At 31.8% G+C, this 11,112-nt stretch overlaps 1 protein-coding gene across 4 annotated transcripts in view; it reads right to left on the reverse strand.

Moving 5' to 3' along the window:
* The window catches only part of LOC106678088 (inositol hexakisphosphate kinase 1), a 308,245-nt gene that overhangs the window by 166,005 nt on the left and 131,128 nt on the right, over positions 1-11,112 (reverse strand). The window lies entirely within an intron of this gene.

An 11,112-nucleotide genomic window follows, 5' to 3' on the forward strand; every position in this document is an offset into this window, starting at 1 on the left:
AAATCCATTTAAAAACTAATAAAAAACTGCTCTAAAATTGTTCAGATATACTAATTTAATACTATAACTAAATAACTCTTTGATTCATCACTAAACTAAGTTAAAAAAAAAATTAATGCATTGTTTCCTTTGTTTTTGTTGCTAGTTGTTACTGTAATTAACTCCGTAACCTTCTTATAATAAAACATTTAGGTAAATCATAGAATGTCTTATAAAATATTATAATTAAAATATATGCCGTATTAAAATTAAATCCGCTACAATCCATGAAGGGTCAGGGGTGCAGTACTTTGTAAAGAAATACTGTAACTAGATCAACGGTTGTGCAAGGAGGTGATTCGGAGAGAATCACGCTCGACCATCAGATTTTTACCAAATTAAGGGAGCTCACTTTATAAGGCTGGGTAGACCCCATAGAGGATCCAAACCCACAGAACGACATGGAGTAAGTAGCATAGTGCCTTACCACAGTGCCATATAAACTAAATATTTATTAAATAATGTTTCATTAAAACAGGCGCATGGTTATATTTAGCTATGACAATGGCCTAACACAAATCCATCATCACTCACTTTCCCTAAAGTGAAAGCTACTTTTCTAGGCCAAAGGATCCCCCGCGTATTCATCCGTATTGCTTATAATATTATAGTCTATATTATTAAGTTATTTAAAGGTAAATTATGATAAAATATTCATAAGAAATATAATTAAATATGGAGAAAAAATATTAACTAAAAAAAATCAGAGTTTTTTCTTCCTTTGATCCCTAAAAGTATTACGTAATCAAAAATTACAAAAAAAGACTTCAGACGACAAATTTAAGAACAGTTTACAGCGAGTATATTGCCTGATGTACAAAATAATTTTACTAACTACTACGTTTCCCAGTACATTATTTATGAAATGTTACATTTTAAATAAATGCATCTCGAGAATTACTGATTGTAAACAGCTTTATTACGGTTCAAATATAAGAAAATTTACTATTTTTTAAAAGATGTTCTCTTGGGTTTTATTATTAATGTATTGTTTTCAGTTTAAAACCAATGTGCATTCACCATGACATGATTTCTAAGATATAAATTGAAAAAAATGACAAATATGTGGTAAATATGATTACAAAAAAATTTCTTTTATTTTTTTTTAGACAAATATCGGCCTGATGGGCCTTACATGGTTGATATAATCGTTACATTATATTTATTTTTTTAACAGTTGATTATGGGGGGTGGGTCTTACGAGAATTTTAAATATACACATATAGATAAAAATTAGTTGTTAAGAATAACTTAATTGTTACAATTTTCGGGTGCGGTGGTGCGTGAATATGAGATAATGTACCGAAACGTTGTACAAGCAAACTATAGAATAGGTTATATTCTATTTGGAAGTTTTTTCACCTTAAAAATTAAAAAAAAAAAAATATATAAACAACTTCCTAAAAAGAAAATCCAGAAAAGAAAAAAGACGCCCAAGCAGCCTTGTACCTTAACCTCCCAAACAGTAGAAAATCAAAATAGCAGAGGAAGGTTATAGTATAAAAATTGGTTACCTGGCCACACATCATGTGGACTATTGTTTAATCAAAAAATAAATAATAAATGATCTGCTGCTAAAATCGATTTCTTTCACTATATTGAAGGCTTTCTGATTCATATTATGTTTAATTTTAACTACATGACGAAATTTGTAAGTAAAAACACTAAAATAACATATACGATGTTTATTTCAACTGAATAATGATTGTCACGTAACAAATGTCTTTCTAGGATCATTTTTGTAAACCACAACCATGATCTGCATTTTAATATTGTCACCCACTTACAGATGACACCGAAGCCAAATCCATAAAAAAAAATATATATATATACATGTATTGCAAAATTAATATTTTTGTATAATTTAGTCTCAATATAGTAAAAAACAAAACGGACATTATTAAACATCGTGTTACAAAAAATTCCACATAAACAGATGGGACAATAACAAGAACTACTTTTTTGAGATAAGATTTGCTTTGACAGAAGTGTTTATGCGAAAACAATTACATTGCCATTATATCCCTTAGAAGTGGATGTATCAATTCCTCATAACAGAGCTTATCTGCAAACAACTGACAAGTTTACATAAACTTGAAGGAGCACGTGAAGAAGAAATAAAATAAACATGAGATATGAGAGAGGTCCTTATGACCTCCGGCAATTGAACGAAGAGTCAAGTGATCAGGTTCGAACCGATGCGACCGGTTAGCACTCGCCCCGTACAAGGCTAACCCACAGGGCGATGAAAAGAAATCGATAAAACAACTGCGTATTTATTTATCGAGAAAATATTATTATTATTAATATTATTGTAAGATAACAATAATTGAGTAGTTTCGAATCGAAATCCGTTATGTTCACTTTATTAGAAAAATAATTTGATTGGATAAAGTTGGTTTTTTATTTTTTGTTATCTACTCTTTACTACATAGATATTGTAACGGCTTGCTAATTTTTTTTTAAACAGTTGATATGGGTGGGGCCTCGTGCAAGGGACATTCGTAACTACTAACAATGCTATAACCAGAGATGGGCAAAACTTAGCTATATATAAAACTAATAGCTCAAATTTACCCTTATTTATGAATGAACCATTGACAAATAAATATCGTAACCATGGCAATTTTAGCTATTAATTTCATCAATAGAATTTCAAGCCTTCATTTGGGCTAAGGACAAAAAACAAGATAACCGTCAACGATTAAAAGGATAAACAGAATGATAAGAAAATAAAAATATAGATACTTAAATAGTTTTTAAAGAAAACGCATAGTGCTAAGTATTGTAAGAATATAAAGGCTATATGAAAAGAGTAATATTAAAATCAATTAAGAGGAAAGAACAAATAATAAAATACTTATGAAAATCTAGTTAGTAAATATATGTATAAAAAATAAAAATTATTTAAAATATTTATTAGTGTCAACGTTTTGGCCATACTATCATTAACTCATATTATATTACTAACTCATCATTATGATTTGTATAAATTAGATTTATCCAAGAGTTTAGTAAAACTCCGGTGACTTAGTGACCTGTTTCTGGTCTACAGTTTTGTTAACCAGGTTACCAATGTTACCTCAAACTGAGATTCATATATATATATATATACAATAGAAAAAAGGTAGAATATGGAGAATCGAAAAAGGACAAATTAAAAAATATAAGAACGAGAAAGGAGACTCACGTTATAGCGTAGAAGGTAGGCCTAAAACTATTTGATGTTTTGATTTTTAGAAAGTCTCACCAAAGAGGGCGACGGACAGACAAAGATTGTCTGCCAAGAAAGACCGTTATACTCTCCTCCCGTATCTTCAAGGCTTCAAAATTATCCGAACATAGCTTAACACTCAAACACTATTTTGATTTTGACAATACCTCCATACTAGTCTCTGTCCCTAACCACGACAAACGATTGTTACCTGAAAGCATTTTTATACTTGTTTTTCTGTTTTTCAGACACTAATTGCATTTTTACCTGCATGATATTATATTTCATCTCTCACTGTTTTCAATCTACTACCATCTAATTCCACGATCATCAATCAATTCTTTTACTATTCAATTATCAGTTATCAATTTTTTAACATTTATGATTCAATTCAATATTTTGTATAATTCCAAATTTGTTTGTGCATTATTCCTTTTCAATTTTATGCTTCTCTAAATGTTGTTGTTATCTCTTTTGTTCTATAGCCCTGATGAAGACCTGAAACTCAGGTAGAAACGTCGGTATAAAATAAATAAATATTGTTTTGTTTATTTATGTTGTTCTTTGCTGACCGCACCCTCCGACAAACTTCACCGACCAAATATACTAAAACATCTAATATAAAAACTGTCTAAACTTCCCATTTACTACGAAAAAACTCTTATACACCAATTTGGAGAATGCCCACACTATTTGTCAACAGTAAGCAGAATATGACTGAACCCAAATATATCTGAAGCCCTCACAAATGTGGAAGCTAAAGCTATATTGGCATTTAAATTTTTAAAACACATCGGCTTGATGACAAAAGGCTTTACGCCTTTAAACAAGAATAAAAAAAACAAACAAACTCGTATACACAATGATAATCAGACCTACATGGACATACGGAATCGAGCTTTGGGATTCTACCAACCCATCAAATTCCTCCCGCATTAAATAATCCTAGCAAATCCAAAATTCTTGATGCTCCTTATTATGTCACAAATACACTCATCCATAAAGACATCAACATTCCATTCGTTGCAGATTTGGTCCGAAATAGATATAGCTCCTATCAAATCAAAATCCTTACTCACCTAAACCCCTTGGTTCTTAATCTCTCATCCTTAACCTTCTGAAAAGAAGATTGCAACGTGATCTTCTAATTTAATGCAATTATTGAAGTACCACCTTTCGGTTGTTTTTTCATACTCATCTCTCTTCTCTCAGTCAGCCGGTGTTCATTAAGGTAGTAACTTAGGTCCCATTCTTTATACGGTTTATACAGCTGACATCCCAACCCACCACAACACAGTCCTAACAACAACACGCTGATGACACTTGTATACTTTCTGTAAACAACGACTGCATCACAAACTCTACAGCCACACATAACACCCATTAAAGAATGGAGTCAAAACTGGAGAATCAAAATAAATCCTGAAGAATCCCATCAGATCACCTTTAATCTCCGTCGTAAACCTCCTATGCTACAGTATCCTTTCTAAATAATCCACTAACGCCTGTTGAACAGATTCGACTTAGGACTCCATCTTGATAAGAGACTTACTTGAAATTCACATATAAGACTGAAACGACAAGAAACTGCTCGTAGATTTCGATTGCTACAACACCTACTTGACAAACACTCTAAACTTCACACACTACAAAAAATTATTATACACTACAATAAACAGACCAATTTGGACGTATGGATTTAAGCTCTGGGGCTCTACCAAGCCATCAAATTCCTCCCGCATCCAATCCTTACAACCCAAAATCCTTGATGCTCCTTATTACGTTACAAATAAACTCATCCACAAAGACCTTAGCATCCCATTCGTTGGAGATTTGTCCCAAAACAGATGTGCGTGTTTTCATTCCAAACTCCTTACACATTAATTCATAATCTTTCATCCTTAACAATCGCTGATAATCCTCCGATGCGTCAGAAAAGAAGATGGCCACGGGACCTTCTAATTTAAATTAAAGCTTGAAGTACCACCAATGGGTGGTTCCTTCCCAAAATTTTCAAGTGTAAATAAAACATTCCACATATTTACTTATTGTATTTATTATTTTGTATAGATGTAAATAACATTAAATAAATAAATTAAAAAAACAATTTTTTTTTTTACATACAGTAGTAAATGTCAATACATAAATTAAAAACAAATATTTTATAGAAATCAATTATCATTTAATATTTTCAGCAAAGAGAGGAATGCGATATGAGACTAAGCTTGCTGGCAACAAGGACAGTAAGGCGGAATTTTCCACAGCTACAATCGCTTTTCAAGGAGACACTGCAAGTTCTGTTATAAAACAAGTCATTACTGTCGTAATTCGGTTCGGGCTTTTTATGAAAGCCATAAAAATCAGTTTCAAATATACAGCAGACGAAAGCTCACAGTAAATCTTCAATATTACCAGAAGGAAATAGATTTATTATCATTATCCTTGTATCTTTTGGCACCAGCTCTTTTAAAACATTCTCAGATAAGTTCTAATAGATATTTATTCGTTGTTAAATAATGGTTTCAAACAATTTTTAAATTCATTAAAAAAATTATATTGTATCCCATAAGATTTAAGGATATTAATGGAAAAAAAAATTAAGAAAACAGTATCGTATTATTGTACTAAAATAATAAAAACAAGAAAATTGTGAAATAAAAAATTGGTAACAGTAAAAACGTTAAATAAATTTTAGCTATCAATAAATAGTTTTGAAACCTTTATTGACCGCCACCCAGACTATCTTTCTACAATCAAAATAAAAAATTAATAGAAAAAATCGCTCTAATAACTAATTTAATTTTAGCCTTATGCGGAATAATAATTATATTTTTATGTTTTTTATAATTATTTTTATTGAATCTTTTACAACATGCTGCTTATACCGATATGGACTTACGCCACTAACGTGTGGTGCTCCATAAAACAATCCCACTTTCATACCAGTCACTTTTATTTATTCCCCAGGTATTTATTCGTCGTTAAATAATGGTTTAAAAAAAATTTAAAATCATTTAAAAATGTTATATTGTATCCCACAAGATTTAAGGATATTAATGAAAAATAAATTTAAGAAAATAAAGCAAAATTATAAAGAAAGAGGAATTAGTCCATGAAGATAAAAATAAAGTTTGAATAAATAAATTGTAGTTAGAAGGCTTTTTAATGACAAAAAAAAATTATTATATCTTTAATTGAATGAAAATATATAATAAATGAGTAGAAAATATTTCGGGATGCGCTCAGTAAGAACACAAAAACTTATTCAATATTGCTAACGTTTCGGCCAGGATTTCAAGCCTTTATCAGAACTAAGGACGAAAAAAATATATAACGAAACGACCATGATGAATAAAATGAATGAAAGAAAGATTAGAAAATAACCAACAATGTATATATAATATACCATTAAAAATATATGAAAATCTAGTGAGTAAATATATGTATAAAATAAAAAAGATTTAAAATTAAAGTTATGAAAAAAGTAGGAATATATAACTTATATGTAATTTTTTTAAAATGTAATTTACAACTGTACAAATAATAAATACAATAAGTACATATGTTTCATATACACTTGAAAATCTTGGAAAGGAACCACCCATTGGTGGTACTTCAAGCATTAATTTCCATCTTTTTGCCAGACGCCTCGAAGGATTATCAGGGATTGTTAAGGATGAAAGATGTGTAATTAAAATAACAGGATTAAAGAAATAATATATAATATATTATTAACCAAAATGATATAATAATTTAATTATCAATAATACTGAAGTGTAGATAGTTGACCGTAGATTAATAATTGGAGAAGATGGACGGGGGATGCGGTCAGAAAAAAAAAAACATTAATAAACACAAAACTAATTATTCATGCAGACGTTTTGACCTGAGTTTCAGATCTTCATCAGGGAGGTTAGCAGGGAATCCTGACGAGGGTTTTAGCCAGTATGTTTTTCCTGACCGCACCCCCGAACAACTTCTCCAATTAATAAATAATACTTGTTCGAACTAGAGGAATAAACTAATCTAACGGTATTTCTCCCTCCGACGATTTGCACAAATAAACGAGTAATATACATCGAAGCATAAATACTGCCCACACTTTGACATATGTAGTATGCTTACTTTTTTTTTGACATGGAGCTATAAACAGCGTTAAGTTAAGGGGGATTCGCAGAATTGAAGATCCACTAGATATAGGCAATAATATTCCTAGGTCATCTCATGTGACTAATGGGTTAACTGTAACTAAATACTTATCTCAACGACTCTGAATGAACGTTCATTTATGGAAATTCCATATCGATCGATTACTAGAACTGTTATGCAATCGATATTCTGAAAAGGAAGAACCGCTTCAATTTCTGATAAAAATGTACAGGACAAAATATTTATTGAGATGTTGGTAACTAAATGGGACCGTTGGAGGAAGGGCTTCCTTATTTGGCGGGCGGAACAGTCTGGTGATAGCCTTGTCACTGTCGATTGTGACTCAGCGCTCACATAGCAGTCTGCGAGTCGTGGGGGGAGAAGGGAGGTCCGGGTGTATACGGGAGGATAACATAAAGCGAAATTACTCAGATGCTAAAAATTAGGGTGAGTGACCTTCCACACCGGTGTTTTATGCCTGAATGGATAACCCGAGGAGAAGCCTAACACTATACACTAACTTGTTCTGTGCCAGTCTACGCGAGTGGTTAACCCCTGTGGTCCGCTAAGCCACACATATATTTGTAAAAATATTTTGATAAAACTATTTTATTTTAGATTAAAAAAATTTGTTTTATTTTTTATAAAAAATCTATATCTCGAGAACTATTGGCCGTAATTAGCCCTATAAGTGCTAATATTTCAGAAAATTTACCCTTCTTAAAATAATGTTCTTTTAGATTGTCTAGTGTTGATGGCAGACATTTGTACGCCCAATGGTTTCTGAAATAACGTTTTTCATAAATCAAACTTAATGTCCGAACAACTATCAATCAATTTATTTTAACAAATATCATGAAAACTACTTTTCCTGCAAAGGTAAAGTGCATAAACTTGTTTATAGTTCATTAAACTAGCCTTAATTTGAGTGCTAATAGACATCCGTATGTCACATACTTCCTGAGATATAGAATTCTCAAAATAAATTAACTAACTACTAATCATTCAGTCGAATTTTAAGAAATTTTGCTTTTTAAAAAGCAATATCTCAAAAACTATTGGACGTAAATAGCTCTTTTAGGGCTAATATTTCAGCAAATTTACTCTGCTTTAAATAATGTTCTCTTATGTTTTCTAGTGCTGTTGGTAGTTTTCAAGATATAGAGCTTGGAATGAAAAATTAGTGTTTTTTAATGTTTTTAAACAGCCTTCATTTTTTATTCCCCCTACCTATACTTGGCAGACCCATCAGTTTTGACTAGTAATTATGCATAGTTTTTATTGAAGTAATTTAAAATTGGGATGAAATAATTGCCTTTTTTTCTTCCAGGCTCTTGTACTGTCACCGGAAGAAGGAACAGGTATATTATACATTGATATAATCTGCTAATATATATTTTATATTTTAGATACATTATATACTCAACAGAATCCTGCTTCATGTTATTATTAACATATTTAGTAATATATAATATCTTTTTGGCGCCCCATACAACATCTGTTCCTATTTCAGACACCCTCCCCTGGCCAAGTCCCAACGCCACGTTTGATATTGCCATACCGTCATTATAACAGCTTCTAATATCATTCAATTTGAATTCAAATACATGATCTATCACCAGTAGCAGTACCCTGTTTATTTTATATTGTGTTTTATGTTTCGACAATTCATGACAGAAAAATCAATGCATCTCATAACTTTCAATATCTCGTAGCGAAATGTTACGCATGCACGGCACATTGTGATAAATGGTTTATGCCGTTAACCATGCATTCAATACTAAATTGTTATAGAATCAATATTTTAAATACTAAGAATGATTTAATGTGGTTAGTCATACCGTAACTAAAAGGATCATATATTGGTTATGTGAAATAAAAAAAAATTTAAGAACAGTGACATAAAAACACTTATTAGACTCGCAATACGAACTGCACAACGTACGTCAGTTGAACAGTCGTTTAAAACTTGTATTTATACCTTCTTCGTCATCAGCCATTACTTTCAACATCTTTAATTGTTATTGTTTTATATAAATACGTCTATATTACTATTCTTATATTAGCGGGTATCTCAATGGTAAGGCACTGTTCAAATAACTACCAGGGTTCGAATCCGGCTGAGGTAAATAATTATTTTTGTTTCATTGTAGCCGTGAGTCAACCTTGTGGGTTCGGAAGACTTACAGGGTCCACCCAGCCTCATGAAGTGGGTTCCCTTAGTTGGATAAAAATCTGGCGGTTAAGCGCCTTTATGACTAAATCATCTTGCACAAACGTAAGTTTAGAAAAGGTTAACAGATTTAATTTTTTTTTAAATATAACTACTCTTAGGAAAATTGTACACGAGATTATATAAAGTGGCCTTTCTGATTGATTAGTTATAAAGAAAAAGTTCCTGTTACATCTCATTTATATACTCAGCAAAAATATATAATTCCAATTTCGTACTTTCCTTTTTTGAGCTAGTCTGTTCACACATGTACATACACAAACGAAGACCATTTTGCCAGAAATATTTTATTTATTGTGTTATTTGGAAAAAGTTTATTTTAGTCGAAATTACAGTCACAATACTCCCCCTTCCTAAATATTCCATAGATAGATAAGTGAAAATAAAAATACAACAACTTGATACAAACAGAACAAAGGCAATACAATTCAAGACGTACTAGATAGAGGCAGACATGTTCTAAGACATTTCGACCCACTTTATCAGACCCCAGAACCCACAGGGTTGACTCACGGCTACAGAGTAATATAAAATAATTATCTGCCTCAGCAGGATTCGAACCCGGATCCTTAGAGTTAGTAGCACATAGTCCCTAAATCCGCTAACAGTTTAATATAAGATAGTATTATTAACTATCTGCGCATGCCATATAAACGTATTATTCTTTTTCGGCCGACTTGTGTGAAAGAAATAAGAGAGAAAATTTTCAACATATCTGAATTTGGAATTTCAAAGCTCTCATACATTTACCAACAGTAAATTGAAATTAGTGCTCTTATTTTGAGGTTTTTATTTGCCCACGACTATACATTTGCTCTATTAAATATCCTACAGCGTCTTAAAACAATAATAAATGAAACTTATATCACTTTTACTTACTTTCTGTTAAGACCAGTTGAAATTTTTCTCTCGAGGGATGTACTGGTACTGGTATTAGGTGGGGGAACAAGTCCGGCAAGTGGGCCTAGTGGTCCTTTTTACCGACCCCTGGCGGCTACCTGAGTTGGTTACTTATGAACTAACCAAGGTGGGAGTGTCAAGATTCATTGTGTCAAGACCGCCTAAAAATGAATGTTTACTACACAAGGTGGGAATCGAACCCACGACGACGTTCCGAACCGAGCGCACTGGGACCTACGCCCCAACCCGTACGGATGTAAGAAAATAAATTTAAGGAGTAATTGACACAGCCATGATTGGTAGACACCAAATTGCAATACAGGCCCCACTGAACTTACAACATAACTAAAAAAAGTTACATGACTGGTTCGACTGAGGTTAAATACCTGGTTCGAAAAATGTTAACTGGTTAAATGCATAAGAGCCCCTAGCGGATTTTCTCAGCAACTTGTTGTATAAGCCTTTATGTTTATAACCTTCCTTCCAGACCCTCATGTTATTGTTTACTTCAGTTTTGATTTAAGTAATCAATTAAAACATGCCTAGAGTGAGTGAAAAGTGGAATTTGTGTGAAAGT

This window comes from Halyomorpha halys, unplaced genomic scaffold, assembly GCF_000696795.3.
Source record: "Halyomorpha halys isolate HHAL.00 unplaced genomic scaffold, Hhal_1.1 Scaffold122.1, whole genome shotgun sequence".
In the NCBI taxonomy this organism is placed as follows: domain Eukaryota; kingdom Metazoa; phylum Arthropoda; class Insecta; order Hemiptera; family Pentatomidae; genus Halyomorpha; species Halyomorpha halys.